This window comes from Phascolarctos cinereus, unplaced genomic scaffold (assembly GCF_003287225.1).
Source record: "Phascolarctos cinereus isolate Bilbo 61053 unplaced genomic scaffold, phaCin_HiC Scaffold_2;HRSCAF=192, whole genome shotgun sequence".
Lineage (NCBI taxonomy): Eukaryota > Metazoa > Chordata > Mammalia > Diprotodontia > Phascolarctidae > Phascolarctos > Phascolarctos cinereus.
Window position 1 is genome coordinate 8,739,262 of NW_027555625.1, and position 11,500 is coordinate 8,750,761.

Genomic DNA, 11,500 nt, shown 5'->3' on the forward strand with positions numbered 1-11,500 from the left:
TAATCGTATCACCTTGCAAGAACTGAAAATTTACAGGTCCCTAGAAGCATTTCTGAAAACAGCTACACAAAACCCCCTAAGTTGGGACAGTACATTCTCCACAACCGAAGCAGATCCCTACCTTAACAAAGAGTTTAAAACACAAGTAATTGGCTGGGAACATGAGTGAACTGATAAAAAAAAAAAAGTAGATCATAGAATCTTTCTTTGGTGACAAAGAAGATCAAAACATATGACCAAAATATGACAACAAAGTCAAAGCTCCTACATCCAAAGCCTCCAAGAAAAATATGAATCAGTCCCAGGCCATGAAAGAGTTCAAAAAGGATTTTGAGAAGCAAGTAAGAGAAATAGAGGAAAAACTGGGAAGAGAAATGAGAGTAATTCAAGGAAATTAAGAAAAAACAAGTCAACAGCTTGCTAAAGGAGACCCCAAAAATGCTGAAGAAAATAACACCTTAAAAAATAGCCTAACCCAAATGGCAAAAGAGGTACAAAAAGGCAATAAGGAAAAGAATGCCCTAAAAAGCCAAATGGAAAAAGGAAGTCCAAGAACTCACTGAAGAAAATACTTCCTTAAAAATTAGAATGGAGCCATCGGAAGCTAGTGATTTTGTGAGAAATCAAGACAATGTAAAACAAAACCAAAGAATGAAACAATAGAAGATAATGTGAAATATCTCACTGGAAAAACAACTGACCTGGAAAATAGATTCAGGAGAGATAATTTAAAAATTATTGGACTACCACGATCAAAAAAACAGCCTAGACATTATCTTTCAAGAAATTATCAAGGGAAATTGCCCTGATATTCTAGAACCATAGGGTAAAATAGAAATTGAAAGAATCTACTGATCCCCTCTTGAAAGAGATCCCCAAAAGAAAACTCCTAGGAACATTGTAGCCAAATTCCAGAATTCCCAGGTCAAGGAGAAAATATTGCAAGCAGCCAGAAAGAAACCATTCAAGTATTCTGGAAACATAATCAGGATAACACAAGATTTAGCAGCTTCTACATTAAGGGACCACAGGGCTTAGAGTATAATATTCCAGAGGTCAAAGGAGACAGGATTTCAACCAAGAATCACCTACCTAGCAAAACCGAGTATAATCCTTCAGGGGAAACAATGGTCATTCAGTGAAATAGAGGACTTTCAAGCATTCCTGATGAAAAGACCAGAGCTGAATAGAAAATTTGACTTTCAAATACAAGACTCAAGAGAAGCATGAAGAGGTAAACAGGAAAGAAAATCATAAAAGACTTATTAAAGTTGAACTATTTATATTCCTGCATGGAAAGATGATACTTATAACTCAGGAGACCTTTGTCAGTGTTAGGGTAGTTGGAAGGGAAACAATTATATGTATGTCTGGATAGATAGATAGATAGATAGACAGACAGACAGACAGACAGACAGACAGACAGACAGATAGATAGATAGATAGATAGATAGATAGATAGATAGATAGATGGCACAGAATGAGTTGAAGACGAAGGGGTGATATGTGGAGAATACAATTAAGGGGTGAAAGGATTATACTGAGAGAAGGAGAAAGAGAGAGGTAGAATGGGGTAAATTATCTCACATAAAATAGACAAGAAAAGGCTTTTACAGTGGAGGGGAAATAGGGGAAGGTGAGAGGGAATGAGTAAATCTTATTCTCATCAGATTTAGCTTAAGGAGGGAATACCATACACACTGAATTGGGTATGGATATTTATCTTTCTCTATAGAAAAATAGGGGGGAAGGAGATAAGGGAGCAGGGGGCATGATAAAGGGGAGGGCAGATTGGGTGAGAGGGTAATCAGAAGCAAATAATTCTGAGAAGAGACAAGGTCAAAAGAGAGAGTAGAATAAATGGGAGGCAGTTTAGGACAAAGGGAAATATAGTTAGTTTTCCACAACATGACTACTATGGAAGTGTTTTGTGTGACTACACAACCTGTGTTGAGTTGCTTGCCTTTTCAATGAGGATGGGTGGGGAGGGAGGAAGGGAGAAAATTTGGAACCCAAAGTCTTAAAAATAAATGTTAAAAATTGTTTTCACATGCACCTGTGAAATAAGATACACATAGGCAATGGAGTATAGAAATCTATTCTACTCTATAGGAAAATAGAAGAGGAAAGGGATAAGAGAAGGGGGGGGAAATACAAGGGAGGGCAGATTAGGGTAAGGGGTCTTCAGAATGCATGACATCTTTGGGTGGGGGAAAAGATGAGATGGGGAGAAAATTTGGAACTCAAAATCTGGTGCAAGTGAATGTTGAAAACTAAAAATAAATAAATTAATTAATTAAAAAGAAGGTCCATAAACAGACCTTTCTGATAGGCCTAATGAAATTCCTGTGTGAATTTCCGGGGCTGATCATACAGTTACTTCTGCAGTCTCCTGGGACGAGCCTCTATCTCCTGTCCTAAGGCCTAATCTTCATGTGGCTAATCATACTTCTCTCACATTTTTAGAAGCTCTTCCAGGAGTGAGAGAATTTTTTTTGTTGTTTTTGTTTTTTTAATCCACTACTTTGTAGGTTTAGCCATGAATAATCAAATGTTTATTTTTGAAAACATTAATTTAATTTGATGTAAGCAAAGTTTCAGTTCCTGCATAGCCTCTGAGTATTTGTAAAGATGTTGAAGTTGGGATATGTAGTGCTTTTGTTTGGGAGTAATGTTGGAAGAAAAATTTTGGTTAGAGCTTTACTCTAATAAATCAGACAAGCTCAGGAAAATGAGGCAAAAAAAAAAAGTTTGTTACAATGTATAAGGTATACAGGTTGTATGGGCCATGCCTCCAGCTGAAGCCCCAAGTTGCTTTTAAAGAGAAATTTTTGTAACCAGGGAAAAATCCTGATATATTCACATTTCAAAAAGAGGATAGCTTGTGTTGTATCAGAGTCGAGTTTACAATTCAGGTAGATGCAGATTTGCAAACCGATTTCTTTATTTTTTTTTCTTATAAGAATCAGACCACAAATAATGTTTTATTAGATTTCTTCTGTACATGCCTCCTCAAAGCAACTGCAGAAACAAAATTCAACCAGAACTGAAATTTACGTTCACATTTAGTTTTAAAACCATTATCACTTTCCCAAATAAAATCGGAGATGTCCTTTAACCTGGTGGGAGACCACATGGAAAAGAAAAGACAGAAAATTTTTTCTGCCTTTTGTTCACTGCTTCTGAGGGGGCCCTTACAGTCAAGAATCCAACATACACTTTGTAAAATTATCCATGTACTACACAAAAATTTGAACATCCACTCATATGTAACCAGTGTCCAGCAGACCATTATCATCTATTAAATAGTAAGGGGCAGAATATGAACAAAAGCAATATTGAAGCATTATTCCAAATCCTTTGTAAAATTGTCTGATGTACAGAATATATATATATATATTATATATAATATATATAATATATATAATATTATATATATATCTACTCTGAAACTGAGTATACCTAGAACAAAGTACAGGCCCAGGATTTTTTTTTTTTGGTTAAGTGAAAGTATGAGACTCTTCTTCAGCAGTTTAAACTTAAACATTGGTATTGTAGCTATAATATCCTGTAGTATTTATTGGCAAATGGCCTAAAAAAGTGGAGAATAATATAGATGGTGGCTTACATACCTACAGAAAGCGAAGTCACCATTTTCTATTCCTTCTGGTCCTCTTCATCCCCCCCAAAAATAAAGCTGTGTAAGACATGTCTACACATCATAGTATCTTATATTCTAGAAAACCAACACAAAGAACAAGACACCATGGTGGGAAAAAAATGTCATGAAACCAAACTGATGAAAGAGATTACTTTTCCATTTCTGTTTTGTGATTTACTAAATAGAACAAGAGCTATACCAGTAACAAGTAAATTTTACATAGTCAATATTTTAACATCATTTTAGAAAAGTGATCTAAGTAGCTAACTAACTTAGATGGCCAGTTTTTTTGATCAAATGTTAAATAATATATATAGAAAAACATATAACGTTCTCACTCAGTTATGTAAGCTTTAAACTTAAAAACAAACAAGCAAAAAACAAAAACAAAACCAAAAACAAACCCTTAGAAAACAACCCAAAGAAGCAAAGATGAAAAGAGAAATGTGTTCCTTTTTAATGCATTTCCTTGGGTAAAAATGGAAATCTTCTAGGGGTAGACAGGATATTCTGAGAATATGAATGAATAAAAAAAGCACTTATTAATTGCTTACTATATGCAAAAGACTGCAGTAAGTGCTGGGGGAAATAATTAGAAAAGGAAGAAAACCCCAGATCTCCAGGAGCTTGATTCTAATGGGGGAGATAACACATAAGGAAGATTTCAGAAGCAAGTTAGATGAAAGGGTCTCATGGTCCTTACGGCCCTTAGCAGCAAAGCAATTAGTTAACACCTCTTCTCTTACATCATTTCTACTGATAAAATCACATCAGTTTCTGATGTTGAACCTTTGCCCATGCCAAGGACTAATTATAGAGGCGAGAACTTCTGGGTCTTCAGTAACTGTTGCTGGCTGAAGCACCTGCAAGAAGTAATTGCCAGATTGTACTTCCGCAATGGTTGCTTCCCAGGATGAAGGTTGTAGGACTGGGCTAGAAGCAGTGTTATTCAACTGTCTCCTGGGTTTAGGGTCTTGTTTTATCTCCACCAGGTTCTGACGGGAGATGATGGTCCAGGCGACGGTGGTGGCGGCAGCAGCTTGACTTTCCCAGCACGTGCTGTCTCCTGCTGCTCCCTCATGGCACTCTGCTGTTTCAGTAAAGCAGGTTTGCTTGTGAAGACTGTGCATGTTCCAGCATCTTCAAATCGCTGGTACTCCTCACCATCAGGTTCAGCACCTGACAGCCGAGCTGCCCTGGCCATGAAATAAGGGGGTCGCTCTCCGATGGTGGTGCCAGCTCCCCACATGCAGGCTTCAAGTCTAACTTTTGACGGGATGGTCCATAAAGAAATAGATCCTTCAATACCCTCTTCATCTGGACAATCTAATCTGGATGTGGTGGGTCTGGGAAATTAACTGAGTTGCATTCATACACAGTTAGTGTAACTGAAGCTATATGTGGCCCCAGATACAGCAGAAAAGTATGTAGACCTGTTCCAAGACCAACGAAGACAGAATTCCTAAGCCTACCCAGTAGGCACATGAAAGAATCTTTTTCTCCATATATTACACATATTGTTGATGCGTTCCTTCAATATAATACGTAGCTGTAAGCACAGCAAGCGGTATTAAAAAAGACACCACAACACTTCGATGATGCCACAATTTTACGGCCCATTCCTTTAAATTTATTAGGATTTCCAGAAAAAAATACTGCAAGGTAATGAGTGGCTGCCTCCACAGGGCAATATTCTGCCTTTCTTCCCGATCCGGTCTCTTCTTTTCATTCAGTGAAGAGGGCTCTGTGAAGTTTCCCTTGTGCTGCTCCTTGTTCATCCTTGTAAGTCTTTGTTCGCTATTTTTTTCCATTCTCTGCCATTTCATAGATCAGTCACTCTTGAGTATACGGCGGCAGCCCCAGATCCGGCTCCAGCACCGGTTCCGGGAGAGGATCCTTACCGACTGGTACACCCGCAGATGGGCTCGAGCCAACCAGACTGCAAACCGATTTCTAGAAGGAGATTAAAGCCCAAGTGGCTGTTTTTTCCCACATTCAGATGGCATTCCCTTTCATGAGAATGTGGATGCTATACCTGTGCAGTCCCCCTTTACAAGAAGCTGACATGTATACTTGTTAAAGTGGAATGGTAGAATGGGACATCATGAATTCACTTGGTGGTAGTGGCTAAATTCTGCACAATAATGCAAAAAATTCCCCCATTTGGTGCTAACCATAGTTATGGTACGACACCACAAATAAAGTTTGTTTTTTTTTTTCTGTTGCTCCTCTATGTGGGACAAATGAAAGTTTCTCGTGTGAGATGTAAGCTATGCTCCAAAAATGTAGTGAGGCTTCAGCATAAGCTGGGCCCAAGTTCCACTTTTGTTATTGGGGAATGGGGGCTGTGCACCAGCTGCCCATCCCTCCCTTGTTTTGTAACTGCCCCGTCTTTTGTTTTGTGCCTCAGCTTTACCAAATAAGGTAATCTTCTAGCTCTCAAGCAAGTTTTGAGTAAAATGTATCTCTTGGGTTCTAAATCTAGACTGTGAGCTCTCTTGCGTCAGCCAATGAGGATGAAGAGATTGAGACAAACAGGTGGGTAGGGGGCTTTTGGAGTGGTTTGTCTAAGACTACATATATACTGCTTGCTGTTGTCTGTGCTTTGCCTCTCTACACCAGTCTGACATGGGTAGGAGATGCCCAACTCCTCGTGAGACTTGCTAGAGGTATCTGGAGATACCTCTGAGTTTTTATTTGGGTAAGTGGTCTTGCTTCCACTCAACCTCTATTCTCAACAGCATCCTAATCTCTCCTGTGTCTAATTGGGAATTGGCTTGGGAATCATTTTCTTGTACGAAGGGAGACACTGTAAATACAAACGGCACACAGTTTCTGTGAAGTCACAAAGAGAAACCTCACAAACAGATCATTTATCCATGAAGATATGGAAGCCAAGAGGTTAGACACTCCCATGGGGACCAGGGTTCCCTTCTTTCCCAGTGAAAGTCCTTCCAGGCACTTCAGACTGATGGCATGTGGGCTTGTGCATCATCACAGTGGCCAGGAGCCCAGGCAGCACTTCTGGCTTACTAAGTACCTACTCCTCCCTCCTTTGCCAGGAAGAAATCCCGAGCTACAGCACCAAGCACGTGGTCGTCAGTAGTTGGGTCTTCCACTGTGCTCATGCTTTCATTAACAAATACTTGCAAACATGTATTCATTTTATTCAGGAGTGTCAGGCTGTGTTCCACCCCATACATGGGCAGTACGTTAGAAAACAAACAAACAAACAAACAAAACATTCAGCTGAAAGGGGGAAGTGTAACAGAACCTTGGATGGCTTCCTGTTTACTTCACAAGTACATGCTAGGAGGCAGGAGTGGGTCGGAGGGCAAAAGTCGTAACCCACATCTGGCTGTCCAATTTGAGAGGAATCACTTTTTGTTACCCAGGAAATGAAACCACTGTGAGGCGATCCTAAAAAATCAACTTGTGTGTGCCCATCCCCCTGGCTTCACACATCTCCACCAGGTCCTTTCCTTCCTGAATATTCACGTTCTGCCTTAGGGATAGGGCATAATTACATCCCATCAGCCACCTCCTTGTCTGACCTCTGAGTTCTGTTCTGCTCAAAACGCTGAGCTGGTGACCTTACAACACGTTGTAAGGTTGAGAGAGGTGAGAAAAGTGAAAGGGTAGTGATTTTTTTCCAATTAAAAATGAATGAGTGAGAGAATTCATTCCTCTAGCCCATGAAAGTACAATTTGGGATCATAATTAAGTTGACCTTATTGATTGTAAAATAATAATCACACAGGTCTTTAATGTCTGCTTCCCTGCCCTCCTTCCCCCCACTGCTCCCAGCCTCCAGCCAGGGGCCTTCCTTCCCCCAAGGACAAAGAGGCGAGCGCACATATCTAGCAGTTGGTTCAGTTAAAGGCAGGACTGGAATGTTGGATCAGGCACATAGAAATGTTGGGCTCTCCAGTATCCCCAACACCAAAGGTGAAGGTCAGAATGTAAAGCACACATAACAAAGGTAAGCTAGAGAGCATGTAAGGGATATGCGTTCTATTTATCGGGGGTCAAATACACCAGTGACCAAAGATCACTGATTAGTTTCAGGGTCCTTTCTCAGCATCATTGGTCCCAAGGGCTGATCAGGGGTTATTTCTCTGCTGGGCTGAGGTCACTACTGGTGGCTTCACTTGGGAGTGATGAATACAGGTTGTCTGCTCAGCAGCCTTGATGACAATATGTCTGGTCGGCAGGATCTGGAAAGGAATATTCCAGGAGAGCTGGAGGCTAGATGTCTTCTTGAAGTTGAAGATTCACACGTAATCTCCTGGCCCGAATGAATGGACCATCTCTTTCTAAAACAGAGTTTGTGTCTAGGTTGCCTCCTTCCAGAGCTGTGAAAGAGAATTAGCTACATCAAGTAAGCTCCCAGCTGCCAGAGTCCAACTTTAAAATTAAGGGGCACCTCTTACTTTCTGCAGATATTCTAAGACTCTCTCCCAGGGGAAAGCCTCAGGGGTTGGTAGGGGGGAATATCTCCACCGCTCTTGAGTCAGTTGCCCCAGGGCCAGCAAAACAAACAAAAACAGTTCCATTTACCTTTATCTCTGTTCAAGGCTCTTTAACCACACCTGCCTCACATTTCCCTTTCACAAGAAACATCTCCAGTTTCTGATCACTTCCCTTCTCCCATCACTGAGAATACTTCATCTACACTATGCCCCATAGGATACTGCACAGCCATTGCAGGCATCTAGGTGAGGGTGGGGGTAAGTAGTCCATGTGACATCTGTGACTTCTGTTACAATGAATTTCACTCACCATTCATTCAGTAGTCATCAAACACCTACTATGTGCTTTCTCTAGCATAGAAAGTAATATAGCATAGTGGAAAGACCACTGCTTTTCTTATCAATGGATTTGGGTTCGAATTAGGATGCTGTTACATATAATTTATATTACCTTAGACAAATTAATTGACTTTTCTGAACCCTAACCCTAACTTCTGGTAAGTAATCCCTTTGGATCTCTATACAAAGCACTGTGGTAGCCCTAGCCAAGCTGTTTTCTTGTCAAGTATTAAATCTAGCCACAGTAATTCCCCACATGAAGGAAAAGATGTTAGTTCAAATACCGCCTCTGGCATTTATTTGCTCTGAGACCCTGGAAAAGTCCCCTAAGATCTATGAACCCCAGTTTTATCATATGTAAAATTGGATTAGTAATATCTATGGTACCTAGCATGAAAGGTGGCTGTGAGTCTCAGGTAAAATAATGTTAAGTAGTGTGCCTTGAAAAACGTGAAGCATGATATGAATGTTATTTACTATTATTCTGCTGTGATTGATGGTTCCAAAGGATTTTCATACAGCTCATTTCAGCCTCCCAGAAGCATCTCGGTGTGTCAGAGTTGCCAGGGTGATAGGTTGTGTTCACTGAGCTAGGTGATGATAGATAAACCACTGATACTCCTTAGGCTTTAGGCTTAAGAAATAGATGATTAATGTGATGAGAGCAGCAGACATTAGGACTTGGGGTAAAGTTCTGTGTTTTCAATATGAGAAAACCTGGATTCTACCTCTGTGCCACCTATAAGCTGTATACTATTGGGTAAGTCAAGTCAATGCACTGCAGTTCAATTTCCTCATCTTGAAAGTGGGGCAGAGGATACTGCTTTCAAGATCTTTGAAGAATGACTTTTGGAAGAAGGGTCACATTTGTTCTCTTTGGCTCCAGAAAGCAGAAACAATGAGGGTGGGGCTGAGTTGTGAAGTTGTCATTGTTTATTTGTGTAAGTCCCATGAGTGTCACTTTTCATGAACTTATCTGTAATTTTCTTGGCAAAGATAGTGGAGTGATTTTCCATTTTCTTCTCCAGCTCATTTTATAGATGAGGAAATTGAGGCAAACAAAGTTAAATGACTTGCCTAGGGTCACACAGTTAGTAAATGTCAGAGGTCAGATTTGAACTCAGGTCCTCTTGACTCTAAGACCAGCACTCTACCCACTGTGCCACCTAGCTGTGTTGTCTGGGCCACTTCCAGTAGCCAAGTCAAACCAAATAAAGAAAGAAAGATTACTACCAATGAACCCTGCTTCAAAGTGGAAGGTGTTGCTCAGATAAGTGGTAGTTCCCTCTCCTTGGAGGTCTTCAAGCAAAACTTGAATGGCCTTCTGTCAAGAATGTTGCAGAAGAGAATCAGAATTAGGTAAGTGTTGGACTAAGTCAGGGGTTGAGGAAGCCGTGGCCTCAAGGCCACATGTGGCCCTCTAAATCTCAAGTACGGCCCTTTGAATCCAAACCTCACAGAGCACATGCTTTTATTAAAGGGATTTGTTGTGTGAAGTTTGGATTCAGTCAAAGGGCTGCATTTGAGGACCTAGAGGGCCACTTGTGGCCTCGAGGCCACAGACTTCCCACCCTGACCTAGGTGGTCTCCACAGCCACTTTAAAATGCACCGCTCCATGATTTTGAATTCTGCTGCATGGTGGAACACCTGCTATCTCAATAAAAACACAATTACTTATTTTGCTTTCATTCAAGTTAACTGTTCTTTGGATCAGACCATTCCCTTTGGCTTTGATTGGTTTTTGGCCTATAAAGGTTCCTGTTCATCAGAACCATCTGTGGCTCCATCACAGCTTGCTGAACACATGGCTGATGTTGACCCAATATTAATAAGACAATTCTGGGGGGACTAGAGCTGGCCAAGCCAATCTGCTTTCCTTAGACACAGTTTCTTAGCAAATAGAGAGCTGATTTTGGAGCCAAGAAGATGTAGATTCAAGGCCTCCTTCTGAAACAATGGCTAGCTGTCTTTGGACACAATGTATCACTGCTTCTCCAGCATGATGCAAGTTCCCTGAGGACGTTCCTGGTTAAGTTGACACTTTGAGGGAGGGCACAAGCAAGTGCAGGAGGATCAGGTACATTTCCATTCTGAAGGTGGTTGTTGAGTTGCTTCTTGAAGAAAAAAGTGAGAAAAAAGGTAAAGATGAGCAAAGAGAGAATTTCAGGCACGGGGAATAGACGGGACAGAGCCACAGAGACAGGAGCTTTAGTGCCATGTGTGAGGAACGTCACAAAGGCTAGCTCTTTAAGGCATAAGAACTACAGAGACCAAGGAAGGGAGTCATGTAGAAAGTGCCTGGAAATGGAGTTTGCAGTTAGGTGATGGAGAAACTTTAATGCCAAAGAGAAGAGTTTCTATTTTATCCTAAAGGCAATATTGCGCCACTGGAATGTATCAGGTAGGGTACTGGCATGTTCAGAGTTATGCTTAAAAAATTGGCAGCTGTTTGGTATGGTGATTGGAATGGAAAGATACGTGAAGGAGAGACATCAATTAGGAGGTGATTGCAATAATCCAAGCTAAAAGAAATGTGTGCTTGACTCAACATGGCAGTTGGGTAAGGACTGAGCAGGTGTTGGATCCAAGAGATATGGTGATGGTAGAAACAGCAAGGTTTGGCAATCACATGGATGTATGGGGTGAAGAAGCATGATACACAAAGTATAATCTCAGTTATGAACTTAGGAAACTGAAACAAAAAGAAGTTCTGAAGAGGAATGGGTTTGGGGGCAAAGATAATTTTGGTTTTGGCTATTCTAAGCTTCAAATGTTCATTATGCATCTTATTTGGAATATCTAATAGGTAGTTGATGATGAGAATTCAGGAAAGAAATTTGGGAGTTATATGCATAAACATGATAATTGAATCCATGGAAACTGATGAGACAAAGGCCAAGAAAAGAGAAAATCAACCAAAGAGACTTAGGTAATACTTGCACGTAAATGAAATAATATGGATAATGAACCAGCAAAAGAAATTGAGTAGGAGTGGCTAGAGACACAGGATGGGATCCCAAAGAGAAT

The 11,500-nt window shown here is 40.6% G+C and overlaps 1 pseudogene; it reads right to left on the reverse strand.

The window, feature by feature from the left end:
- Positions 1-4,640: 4,640 nt before the first annotated feature.
- Positions 4,641-5,482, reverse strand: LOC110222665 (vacuole membrane protein 1-like; annotated as a pseudogene).
- Positions 5,483-11,500: the final 6,018 nt, after the last annotated feature.